General features: G+C 42.1%; 1 long non-coding RNA gene across 1 annotated transcript; it reads left to right on the top strand.

The window, feature by feature from the left end:
* Nucleotides 1-326: 326 nt before the first annotated feature.
* LOC114809049 lies at nucleotides 327-5,567 on the top strand. The gene is made up of 2 exons (XR_003756810.1): nucleotides 327-390; nucleotides 5,202-5,567. It is a non-coding gene; the product is annotated as an uncharacterized LOC114809049 (long non-coding RNA).
* The last annotated feature ends 7,098 nt before the right edge of the window (nucleotides 5,568-12,665 follow it).

Here is a 12,665-nt window from a genome sequence, read left to right as displayed (position 1 = left end):
AAGGGTTCATGGGAGATGTAGTGCCACAATATTTGGCTAGATAAATTTGTGTAGGCTCAGAGTGTACTGTCCAAAGATGCAGGCTCTAAAGCCTGGGCCGATACTTCTAGGACTACATGTCCCACAACTGCTCAGGCTCTGATGCCAGGATATTTGCTGGAAATTTCAGCAACCAGCCGGAGCACTAAGACATCCCTAAAATCCATATTACTTTACACCTGAGGAAAAACTTAAACAGAACAGGATTTAAGTAAAAAAACAAAACAAAAAACTATTGATTTGTGATTTTGTCATTTTAAAATATAAAATTTGATTTCTTCTTCGCGGAGGGTTGTCACCTTTACTGGAACACCATCTTTGACCATAAGAATAGGAGGAGAGCATAAAGAGGTAAGATTCCTTTCCTCTGATGTGCTCTTTTACAGCCCATCCAGTTCTACTTGGCCATGTGAGCTCTATTTACTCCTACCTATCAGAGAAACTGGGAGATATTCCTTATCAGCGGTAGCCATCCTTATATCAGTGGTTAATGTGGTCTCCTTGAACATTCAGGCATGCATAAGTGATGGTGTTAAATATGCCACTCACTGCCACATTTAATCAGATAATCAATGGTATTTACTGAGCACTTATTGTGTGCAGAGCACTGTACTAAGCGCTGGGACCTACAACAGAGTTGGTAGACACATTCCCTGTCCTCAAGAACCTTAGGATTTAAAGGACATTCCTGGGCTATGTCAAATCTCCCCATACATTGAGCATAGATCCATTTTTAATTGGTTAAGTGCTCTATTTGAAGAGAGAGAATCTGTAATTTTTTTGTTTCATTAAGGCTGTAAGAGAATGAAAAATAAATACCCTATAAAGAATATACAGCCACATTCCCCATAAGTAGTTTTAAAAAAAAGTGTAATCAGATTGTAATTGTGTGTGTTGGGGGAGGGGAGGGTCACATTATCTCTTGATCCCTAGCAGGACAAAAATTACCCACAGTGGGAATTATACAGAAACTAGAGACAACTCATGGGGCCCAAAAGTTGTATTTTTTTTTTTAAAAAAAGAATCAAAGTCAATACATTTTTAAACATTTTAAATACATTGCAACACATTGCAACACATAGAGTACTCTACACACAGGAGCTGGCTCCAAAAAACAAGGCACATTTTTGGAGAGGATTTTTTTTTTAAGAGAAAAATTTGTCTTGGCATCTGAATCTGCTTAGGACAAATTTCGCCTTTGATACTTATCCAATACTCGCAAAGAGAGTATCTGATACAAAAATGTTTGGGAGTCCTGCACCACTTACCCTCCCCACAGAGCTCTTTCCAGATCTTACCGACCCTCTGCACCAGCCCATCTGCCTGGCTGACAGACTGCCTTATGTGTTCCTCTAGCTCCAAGCCCTGATCTCCCCATCCTACCCAGGGAGGAAAGTAAGAATATTCTCTTTCCAGGAGCAGCCAGATATTTTAAGTTTACTGCTGTGGCCATTGTGGCAGTAAGCACTCTAAGTTAGGATGGGCAGAGGGTAGCTGTTTCAGTACCCCCTGGCCTGCAGGCAGATTTCAAGCAGGCTCCTGAGCCTTATGGAATATTGTAATCACACTCAGCCAAAACTCTGTCTCTCTTGAGCTAGTCCCAAATTAGTCCAGGAGCTTTCACTCTTTTCCAGTTATTTTGAGTAGAAGGAAAAAGGAGCAGAACAAACTTGGGCATTATAATAATAATGATATAATTTGTGCCCAACACTACATTAAGCACTCGGATTCAAGATAATCAGATTGGACAGGTCCCTGTCCTACATTGACACTTGATATTTGCCCCACTCAACCCCACAACACTTATCTGTGCATCTTTAAACTATATATTTAAATTACTTATTCATATTAATATCTGTATCTCTCCCTACACTGTAAGCTCATTATGGTCAGGTAATATGTCTCCTATTTCTGTTTTATTTACTCTCCCAGGTGCTTAGTAGAGGGCTCTGAACATAGTAAGTGCTAAATACGATTAAGAAGCAGCGTGGCTCAGTGGGAAGAACCCAGGCTTGAGAGTCAGAGGTCATGGGTTCAAATCCAGGCTCAGCCACTTGTCAGGTGTGTGACTTTGGGCAAGTCACTTCACTTCTCTGGGCCTCAGTTACCCTATCTGTAAAATGGGGATGAAGACTGTGAGTCCCACATGAGGCAACCTGATCACTTGTATCCTCCCCAGTGCTTAGAACAGTGCTTTGCACATAGTGCTTATCAAATGCCATTATTATTATTATTATTGTTGATTGAATGATTACATGGGGCTCATAGGTTTACTGACTCCCAGTCAGGAGAAGCACTGGAAGGTTTTGGCTGGATAGTTTACCATGCAGATATAACAATGGATAATCAAGCAGTGTTTAGTATTGTATATTTACTTAATAAATATTCAGGATTTTCTAAGAGTTTAGAAAATGCACACAGCCTTCCCAAGGGGCAGGTAAGCATTATTATCTATGATAGTTTATTATCCCTGATGCAACAGTTCGGAAGAACCTCATATGTGTCCAAAGAATCTTATGTCTCTGATCTTTATATAGTTTTTGGGAAAACCTAATCAGTGAATCTGAGAGATACAATACTGCACTGACTGTTCTTATGCGGTTTCTAAAATGACTCCATTGGCTATTTAAATGAACTCAAGGCCCAGCCCCTTTTATTATCCATCTATTGCAGTATAAAAGAATTTAAGTTGTTCATTGTAAGAATTTTTCATGACAGAGTTTAGGCGAAGTCCAACCCAGAGCAAAGTTCCCTCTGTAGATAACTTCTATGATCATACCCACACCTGTCCATTCCTTTTTTGCTATTTAATAATTCTAAATTGCACTTCCTTCTGAGCCCCTTTGGACTCTTTTCTAGTGCCTTAGCATTTCACACTTTGGTAACTTGCGGTATATCACTTAACTTCCTTGAGTTTGTTTCCTCAACTTAAAAAAAGAGATATTTAGCAGAGATGTTAGAATAAGAGATATTTGAAGTGGGACTTTAAAATCATCAACTGCATCTATATACTGGCTGTATTGTCTGAAATTGCAAAACAGAGGTCAGGAGCTTACCAAAGAAACATCTACTTTGGAATGTTAGTAAATTAGATTTAGTGGTGCTAGTTTTTAGCAATTGGTTCTAGAATGGGCCTGGGTTCTTATTCCAGCTCTGTCACTTGTCTGCTGGGTGACCTTGGACCAATCACTTCACTTCTCTGTGCTTCCCTTCCCTGATCTGTAAAATGAGGATTAAGACTGTGAACCTCATATGAGACATGGATTGTATCCAAACTGATTATCCTGTATCTACTCCTGTGCTTACTACAGTGCCTGTAACATAGTAACTGCTTAACAAATATCATTTTTTTTAAAAATGGGCCCTGGGTCCAGCCCCTTCAACATATGCTGTCCCAACACACCAGCTTCAAATTTCCTGACTTCCTGGGTTTCCTGATTCCCAGTATGGCTGCCCCCACAAATTTTTTATGGAATTTAAGGGCTTACTATGTATCAGGTTCAGTACTAAGCACTGGGGTAGATATAAACTAATCAGATTGGACATAGCCCATGTCCCACATGGGGCTCACAGTCTTAATCCCCATTTTGCAGATGAGGTAACTAAGGCACAGAGAAGTTAAGTGACTTGCCCAAGGTCACACAGCAGACAAGTGGAGGAGCTGGGATTAGAACCCTGGTCTCTGTCTCCCAGGCTTTTGCTCTATTCACTAGGCCATGCTACTTCTCCTAGAGTTATTTTGGAAACTGAGTATAACCCCTCAATTTCAGGTGAACACTGGACAGGTAGTAACCTTAATAATGTTGGTATTTGTTAATCGCTTACTATGTGCAGAGCACTGTTCTAAGCACTGGGGGAGATGCAGAGTCATCAGGTTGTCCCATGTGAGGCTCACAGTTAATCCCCATTTTACAGATGAGGTATCTGAGGCACAGAGAAGTTAAGTGACTTGCCCACAGTCACACAGCTGACAAGTGGCAGAGCTGGGACTCAGTATGTTTTTGTTAATAGTATTTAAGAACTTATTATGTGTAAAGCACTGTTCTAAGCACTAGGATAGATACAAGTTAATTAGGTCAGAGACCTAATTCATTCAATCTGGGTCCCACATGGGGTTCACAGTCTAAGGAGGGAGACAGGTATTGAACCCCCATTTTACAATGAGGAAACTGAGGCAGACAATGAAGTTGAGTGACTTGCCTGCTGTGTGGCAGAGATGGGATTAGAGCGCACATCTTCTGACTCCCAGGCCTGGGCTCTTTCCACTAGGCCATGCTGCTTCCCAATGTAGAGATGAATTAGAAAACAGTTTCTTTTCTAAGCAGGGTGGCCTAAGGGAAAGAACAGGGCCCTGTGAATCATAGGACCTGGGCTCTAATCTCAGCTCTGCCACTTGTCTGCTGCATGACCTTGGGCAAGACACTTAACTTCTCTGTGCCTCAGTTTACTCCCTCCTACTTAAATTGTGAGCCCTATGTGGAACAGGGACTCAAGCAGCCCTGATTATTTTGTATTTACCCCAGTACTAAACAGTGCTTGACACATAGTAAGTGTTTAATAAATACTATAGTTATTATTCTAACACAATTCTTCCCCATGTGGTTTATTTTTAAAGACAATATTTTATTCAGTACCTTCTTTTGTAGGTCAGCCTGCTCTTGAGTCATTTCTTGAAATCATTAGTAAGTGGAGGAGCTAAAGTCTGATTGTGAAGTACGAAAGAACAAGTTAAGGGGAAGTAAAATACATTTAGATATTTAACAATGTTTTCATGAATTACTATTAGAATAACTGTGCACAGAATAGAAATATATTTTCTAAGACTTTCCTCAAAGCAAGCACTAAGGATTAAGTAGCGTACCACTATAGACATGCTAACAAATCACAACTGCTGAAAAAGACTTATGGATTATATCCTATTATTGAAATCAAAATTCTTGCATTGTGAGATTAGTTCTTCATCCAACTTTATTTTTAATTCACTTTCATTTCACATAAGGTTCTTTTCCCCATCAGAATAAAATTTTCTCAATAATTTTATCTGGAAACTGAGGAAACAACCAGCCCAATTCTCCCATTCTTGTCTTTTAAACCATTTAAGTCTTGTGCCCTCCTCTCCGAGGGCTGGCTAGGAGAAACCCTCCTTTCTATTTTCTCTTCAGATATTCCCCTGCGGTTAGCATCTTCCGCATATGCCAGCAACAGCTTGTTGGATCCAGTTTTGAGCAGCTCAGGGAAGCTGACGTGCTACAGGGACAGCTGCTTTTTGAATGTCAGCCTCAAGCTCCTTCCCCTTCTGGAGCACTGGGACATTGCATAGACGAAACAGTTACTATTCAGGCTGGGATACAAGTAATCCTTCTCCTCCTCCCATCCTGACCTAGACCACGCTAGCTGTGTCTGGACAGGTATTCTTGAGGGTAATTCCCCACTTTCCTGCAGATGGGAAGGATTGTATTTATTACAATTTATGTTCTCTCTTTGTAGTTCAATAAACATGAGTAAATAATACAGATTATGGCACTTCAGATGTTGGCAGACTTGAATGTTTCTTTCCTAAAGTAAACTGATTTAATATTTTTCTAACAGATCAAATTAGTTGGTAGATTGTGACTCTATTAGTCCTGATTAGGCTAAACTGGACATGTTAACATTCTTGTGTCTGGAAGGACACAAATATCAAGCCATTCTCTCCATCCCTCCTTTCAGCTAAGGAAGCAGGGTGGTTTAGTAGAAGGAACTCAGACCTAGGTTCTAATCCCAGCTCCAACACAACTTCTCTAGGCCTCAGTTTTCTCATCTGTAAAATGGGGATCAATCCTATTTAGATTGTGAGCCCCATATAGGATGGGGATTGTGTCGAGCCTGATTGTCTGTCTTTTATCTAGCCCAGAGTTTAGTGCAGTGTTTGGCACGTAGTAAGGACTTAATAAAAAATTGTTAGGATTAATAATTAAAATAAAAGTGTAATAATGGCAATGTGTTATATCATTATAATATGTTAGGAGTAATAATACTAATTCAGTCCTTACTAAAAGAAGTCTTAGTTATGGATTTACTAATAAGAAGAAATGATCCCTCTGGATAGCAGGGTGGCTAATGATGGTACCCAAGAATACCAGACACTTCTTTGCCCACCTCCTCCTCTTCATCCTTCTCAGCAGACTGAATGTCTTAAGACCAATAGACAAGGTGAAAGCTGGACTGTCCATTATAAAATCTGATGAGTGGCCATCCTATTTCTGTAGGCTATGCCAGTGTGGGAACTCTGAAGGGGAGCACAATAGTGGCCTCTTCTGGATTAGCAAATTCTGGCCTACTTTGACCATCCCACTGGGGAACCTCACTGGGGTTTTGGCCTCAGGGTGGTTCTCTCAGGGATGGTTCCACTGCTTTATTTCCAGATGGGAGCAGTTAGTTCTCTGCCCTTTAGGGTTACTGTCTGGGGAATACAGGGTCTGGTACAGAGTGAGAAGGGGAGGGGGACTTTATATGCTAAAGCAAGACCCCTTGGTTCTCCTGCAAGTTTGAATACAAAATGAGCCATAACCAAGAAGAGTCAAGGCAGAGATGGAGGTGGGACAGTCTCTTGCAAGTACATAACCTGGTTCATAAATTGAGCTGTATAAACCTGGCTTCTTGTGTAAACTTGAACTCAATCCCCCTCTCCTCTCCCACTGCCCCAAACCAATCTTCCTGTAAAAGGGCATTGCCAGAAATTAAAATCAACTCCAGTATCTTGGGACCTTTGACATACCAGAGGACTCTGAGGCCTCCATAATTGCAGGGAAAGATAATCTACAGGTTGGAGGCTGAAATCTTAAAGAAACAGTGGGGCTACAGGCCTGGGAGTTAGGAGGATCTGGGCTATAATCCTGATTCTGCCACTTGTCTACTGTGTGACATTGGGCAAGTTACCTAACTTCCCTGTGCCTGTTACCCCATCTTTTAAATGGGGATTAAGACTGTGAGCCCTATTTGGGACATGGATTTTGTACAGTCTGACTCTCTTGTATCTACTACAGCACTTAGTACAGCATTTGACACATAGTAAGTACTTAACGAATGCCATAAAAAAAATTAGCGACTACTATATCTCCCTCCCTCTATGGAAGTAATACTGAAACAGGGCCCAGAAGGCAGACCGGTTATAGTATGTCAGAAGGACAAGGACAGAGTATTGGAGTGGCCTCCTTGCCATCCAGGACTCAGAAATCTTGGTTGGTCAATATAAATGTGAACTTTTTATAAACAGTAACTGGTTAACTTCTACAAACCTCTCCCCATCTTAGAGTTTATGGAATTTTCAAACTGCTGGTCATTGTCAGGCTCAGACCATCTAAGAACTAAACTTAGTTCCTTCAGGGCAGGGAACATGTATATCAACTCTATTGTATTGTACTCTCCCAAGTGGTTAATATAGTGCCCTGCACACAATCTTTGCTCAGTAAATACAACCAACTGATTACCGAGGAACTGCCTAGGTAAGAAGGTAGCAGGATGGAAAGTTCACTAAACATGCTGTACTGATTATGTGAAAATGACTTGCTCCAAAAGCCAGTCAGTCACCAATAATCCTCTTAGCTTGGATTCTGGAACAGTTACCTACCTGAAGTAAAAAGTAATTACAACTGCCAGCCAGCAAATAATTGCTTCTGCACATAAGTGAACAGGATCTTCTTTGGCAGCAATTACTGCTTCTGAATCACTTCAGTCCACACTGTTTCTGCCTAGACTTCTGGCAAATTTAGGCTATTGTTGGTCTAAACCAACAAAGTCAGTACCTGGGAGGGCTCAGTGGGCTGTAATTTGGTGAATTTCCAAAATCTTGCCCACTGAAGGACATTTGATAATTGCCCAGATCCCTTGGACCCAAATCTACAGTTTGGATGGAGAGGAAAGGGTGGATTTTAGGAATGTGAGAAGCAGTATGGCCTAATGGAAAGAGCACAGGCCTGGGAGTCAGAGGAACTGGGTTCTAATTCCATCTCTGCCATTTGCCTGCTGTGTGATCTTGGACAAGTCATTTAACTTCTCTGCACCTCAGTTTCCTCATCTATAAAATGGGGACTAGGTCTTATTCCCTCCTACCTAGACAATACAACAGAGTTGGTAGACATGCTCCCTGTCTACAACAAACTTACATTCTAGAGGGGGAGTAGGGTGACCCCTGAATAGGGTAGTCACTGATCCTTACAGGAATCAGGCACTCGGGTATGTGATGTCACATGTTATGCAGTGAAGTAACTTGCCCAAGGTCATACAGCAGACATGTGGCGGAGTCAGGATTAGAACCCAGGTCCTTCTGACTTCCAGGCCTCCGTTCTATGCTTTATTCACTGAGCCATGCTGCAGGCCCTGCCTTTTTTCCTTCTGCCCCTCAACCAACTTTAATGTGGTGTGATTTAACACTGTTAACTGTAAAGACAGATGAAAGACTGGTTTAGAGACCACAGACAATTGTCAGTGACCAAACATGCTTGTTTTATTGCAGTCCCAATAATGGAGCATAACCCTGAGATGGTGCTCTACATTTTCATTTTCCAGTTTTGTTTTTTCTATATCTCAATTTTAGTTTTTAGTTTGGATCAAACAATTCATTCTTATCTAGGAAAGATATTATAAAGAGATGCATGTTGAACAAAGACAATGTTTGTTCAAAGAGAATGTCTGTAAGGACTCCCCACCCATAGAAGTGATCCCCAGCACTCAGATTCACTAGGCAGATAACATGAACAGAGCATGGGCTGTTCTGTTGAGAAGCAGCGTGGCTCACTGGAAAGAGCCGGGGCTTTGGAGTCAGAGGTCATGGGTTCGAACCCCGGCTCTGCCACTTGTCAGCTGTGTGACTTTGGGCAAGTCACTTAACTTCTCGGTGCCTCAGTTCCCTCATCTGTAAAATGGGGATGAAGACTGTGAGCCCCACGTGGGACAACCTGATTCCCCTGTGTCTACCCCAGCGCTTAGAACAGTGCTCGGCACATAGTAAGCGCTTAATAAATACCAACATTATTATGGGCTCAGGAGTCAGAAGGACCTGGGTTCTAATCCTGGCTCACTTATCTGCAGTGTGACCTTGGGCAAGTCACTTCACTTCTCTGGGCCTCAGTTACTGCAAATGTAAAATGGGGATTAAGACTGTGAGCCCCGTGTGGGACATGGATTTTATCCAACCTGATTACCTTGGAGTAGTAACGTGGCTTAGTCAGAGGTTGTGGGTTCTAATTCCCCTCCACCACTTGTTAGTGTTTGACTTTGGGCAAGTCACTTAACTTCTCTGTGCCTCAGTTCCCTCATCTGTAAAATGGAGATTAAGACTGTGAGCCCCACATGGGACAACCTGATTAGCTTGTATCTATCCCAACACTTAGAACAGTGCTGGGCATATAGCGCTTAACAAATACCATCATTATCATTATTCTCTACCCCAGTGCTTGACACACAGCAAGCATTTGACAAATACCATCATCATCATCAATCAGTGGTACTATTGAGCAGTTGTGATGTGCAGAGCACTGTACAATATAATAGAGTTGGGTAGGCACTATCCTTGCCAGCAAGGAGCTACCAGTTAGTCATAGATGGGTTTTAGTAAGGTTTATTTGGCAACTAGAGGGCCTTGTGGTTAGAGAGACCAGCTAACTATGTGGACTGCCCTCTTTGGATGGACACCTGGTAGCAGCAGGCAGGAGCATCAAGGCAGAAGTAAGAGAGCAAGCCAAGAGTACCAAGATAATGAGCCTGGCTTAGCCTCCCATCTTTATGTAGCCACTGCCTTAATTATGCATGCACACTCCCTAGCCACACACTGTAACTCTCTCCATCTGTAGTCTCAGGTCTTCCTTCTGCCTGTAGGGTCTGGATGACTTCAGGTGTTAGTGCCTCATTTTCCCCCTTAAAGTGTCTTTCACCCCTAGTCTTTCACACCCCTTGCATTTGCACTCCTGGGGATAATAATAATAACTGGCATTTGTCAAGCACTTACTATGTGCCAGACACTGTTCTAAACTCTGGGGGCGGATACAAGATAATTGGGTTGGACACAGTCCCTGTCCCACACAGGGCTGGCAGTCTTAATCCCCATTTTACAGATGAGGGAACTGAGGTGCAGAGAAGTTAAGTGATTTGCCTAAGGTCAAACAGCAGACTAGTGGCAGAGCTAGGATTAGAACCTATGACCTTCTGACTTCCAGGCCTGGGCTCTATCCATTAGGCCATGAGATGAATAGGCATGGGTTTTCTTTCAGACCAGAGTTGGAAGGGGGTGGGTTGTCATGTCCCGCCTGCTCTTCCTCCCCTTTCTCTTCCCCTCCCCCCACTGTACCTCAATCTCATCTATTTTACTGCCAACCTCTTGCCCATGTCCTACTCTGGCCTGGAACACCCTCCCTTCTCGAAGCTGACAGACAATTAACTGCCCCCCACTTCAAAGTTTAAGAAAGGGCCTGGGACTAAGTATTAGTCCTAAATCTGTTCTAACTCACTATAATTGTGGACTGACTAGTCATTCTAACATCCTTATAATCTACTGCTTCAGTCAATGAATCATATTTGAGTGCTTTATATGTGCAAATCATTGTACTAAGCACTTGGGGGAATACAATATAATAGAGTTGGTAGGCACATTCTCTGCCCACAACAAGCTTACAGTCTAGAGGGGGAAGCAGGCATTAATATAAATAATACATATGTGTATAAATGCTATAGGTCTGAGGGAGGGGTGAAAAAAGGGTGCAAATCCAAGTGCAAGGCCAGCGCAGAAGGGAGAGGAAGAGGAGGAAATGAGGTCCTAGGTGAGGAAGGCCTCTTGGAGGACATGTGCCTTCAATAAGGCTTCGGAGGTGAGTGTGTTTCAGACCAGAGGCAGGATGTGGATGAATGGGCAGGTGGGATAGATGAGAACAAGGTATAGGAAGTAGGGTGACTTTAGAGGAGCGAAGTGTGTGGGCTGGAATGTAGTATAAAAGCATTATTTGTCTTCCCAACTGGATTGTAAACTCCTTGTGGGCAGGGGTTGGGTATCTAGCAAATCTATTATACTTAAGTGCTTAGTACAGTGCACACAGTAAGCACTAAATAAATACCATTGATTAATCTTTGTAAAATCAGTCATCTATATGTATTTTGAGTAGGTAATTACCCAGCATTTGAGGATTTCAAAACAAAAAACCTTAATTGAAATATTAATGTAAAATAGTATGTTGACTAAATGAATTATTTCATCCATATATATAGTCCATATAGAGACATTTTAAACCATACATTTGACACATCATTAGCAAAACCCCACTTTACAGCACAATTGCGCAAGTCACTTGCTTAAATACGTGATAGGTGCTTGGAGCAGAGTGGTTACAGTTTGGATGGAGAGGAAAAAGAGTATTTTAGCGATGTGAGAAGCAGTATCATCTAATGGAAAGAGCACAGGCCTGAGAGAGAAATTGAATTCTAATTCTGGCTCTGCCACTTGTTTCCTGTGTGACCTTGGACAAGTCACTTAACTTCTCTGTACCTCAGTTTTCTCATCTACAAAATGGGGACTAAATCCTATTTCCTGCTTCCTAGACTGTGAATTCCATGCAGGACAGGGACTATGTCCAACCTGATAACCTTGCATCTACTCCAGAACATAGAACAGTGCTTGGCATATAGAAAGTACTTAACAAATGCTATAATCATTACTATTATTATTATTGTGAAGGTAGAACCCACAAGATTTGGTGACAGATTGAATATATGTGTTGAATAATAATAAATGTTGGTATTTAAGTGCTTATGTGCCAAGCACTGTTCTAATTGCTGGGGGAGATACAAGGAGATCAGGTTGTCCCAGGTGGGGCTCATAGTCTTCATCCCCATTTGACAGATGAGGTCACTGAGGCACAGAGAAGTGAAGTGACTTGCCCAAGGTCACAGAGCTGACAAGTAGCAGAGCAGGGATTTGAACCCACAACATCTGACTCCAAGCCCATGCTCTTTCCACTGAGCCATGCTGCTTCTCGAATTATACAGATGAGTTGAGGATAATGCCAAGGTTACAGGCTTGCGAGACAGGGAGGATGGTGGTGTTGCCTACAGTAAAAGGAATGTCAGTGAGAGGACAGAGTTTGGGTGGGAAAGTGAAAAGTTCTATTTTGGACATATTAAGTTTTAGATGTCAGCAGGACATCCAAATAGAGATATCTTGAAGGCAGAAGGAAATGCAAAACTGCAGAAAAGGAAAGAAGTTAGAACTGGAGAGGTAGATTTGGAAATCAACTGAATAAAGATGGTAGTTGAAACTGTGAGAGTAAATGAGCTCTCCCAGGGAGTGGGTGTAGATGGAGAATGAGGGGATCCAGAACTGAATTTTGAGGGACCCTCCACATTTAGAGGGTGGGTGGCAGAGGATCCAGAAGCAGCATGGCCTAATGAATAGAACACGGGCCTGGGAGTCAGAAGGTCCTGGGTTCTAAAAGCAACTCTATCACTTGTCTCCTACATGAACTTGGGAAAGGCACTTAACTTCTCTATGCCTCACTTACCTGATCTGTAAAATGGGGATTTTTAAGACTGAGAGGCCTATATGGGACAGGGACTGTGTCTAACCTGATTAACTTGTATCTACCCCAGCACTTAGTATAGTT

This window comes from Ornithorhynchus anatinus, chromosome 1 (assembly GCF_004115215.2).
Source record: "Ornithorhynchus anatinus isolate Pmale09 chromosome 1, mOrnAna1.pri.v4, whole genome shotgun sequence".
NCBI lineage: Eukaryota > Metazoa > Chordata > Mammalia > Monotremata > Ornithorhynchidae > Ornithorhynchus > Ornithorhynchus anatinus.
The sequence above is the reverse complement of the archived record's forward strand: the minus strand, read 5'-3'. Positions and strand labels throughout refer to the sequence as shown.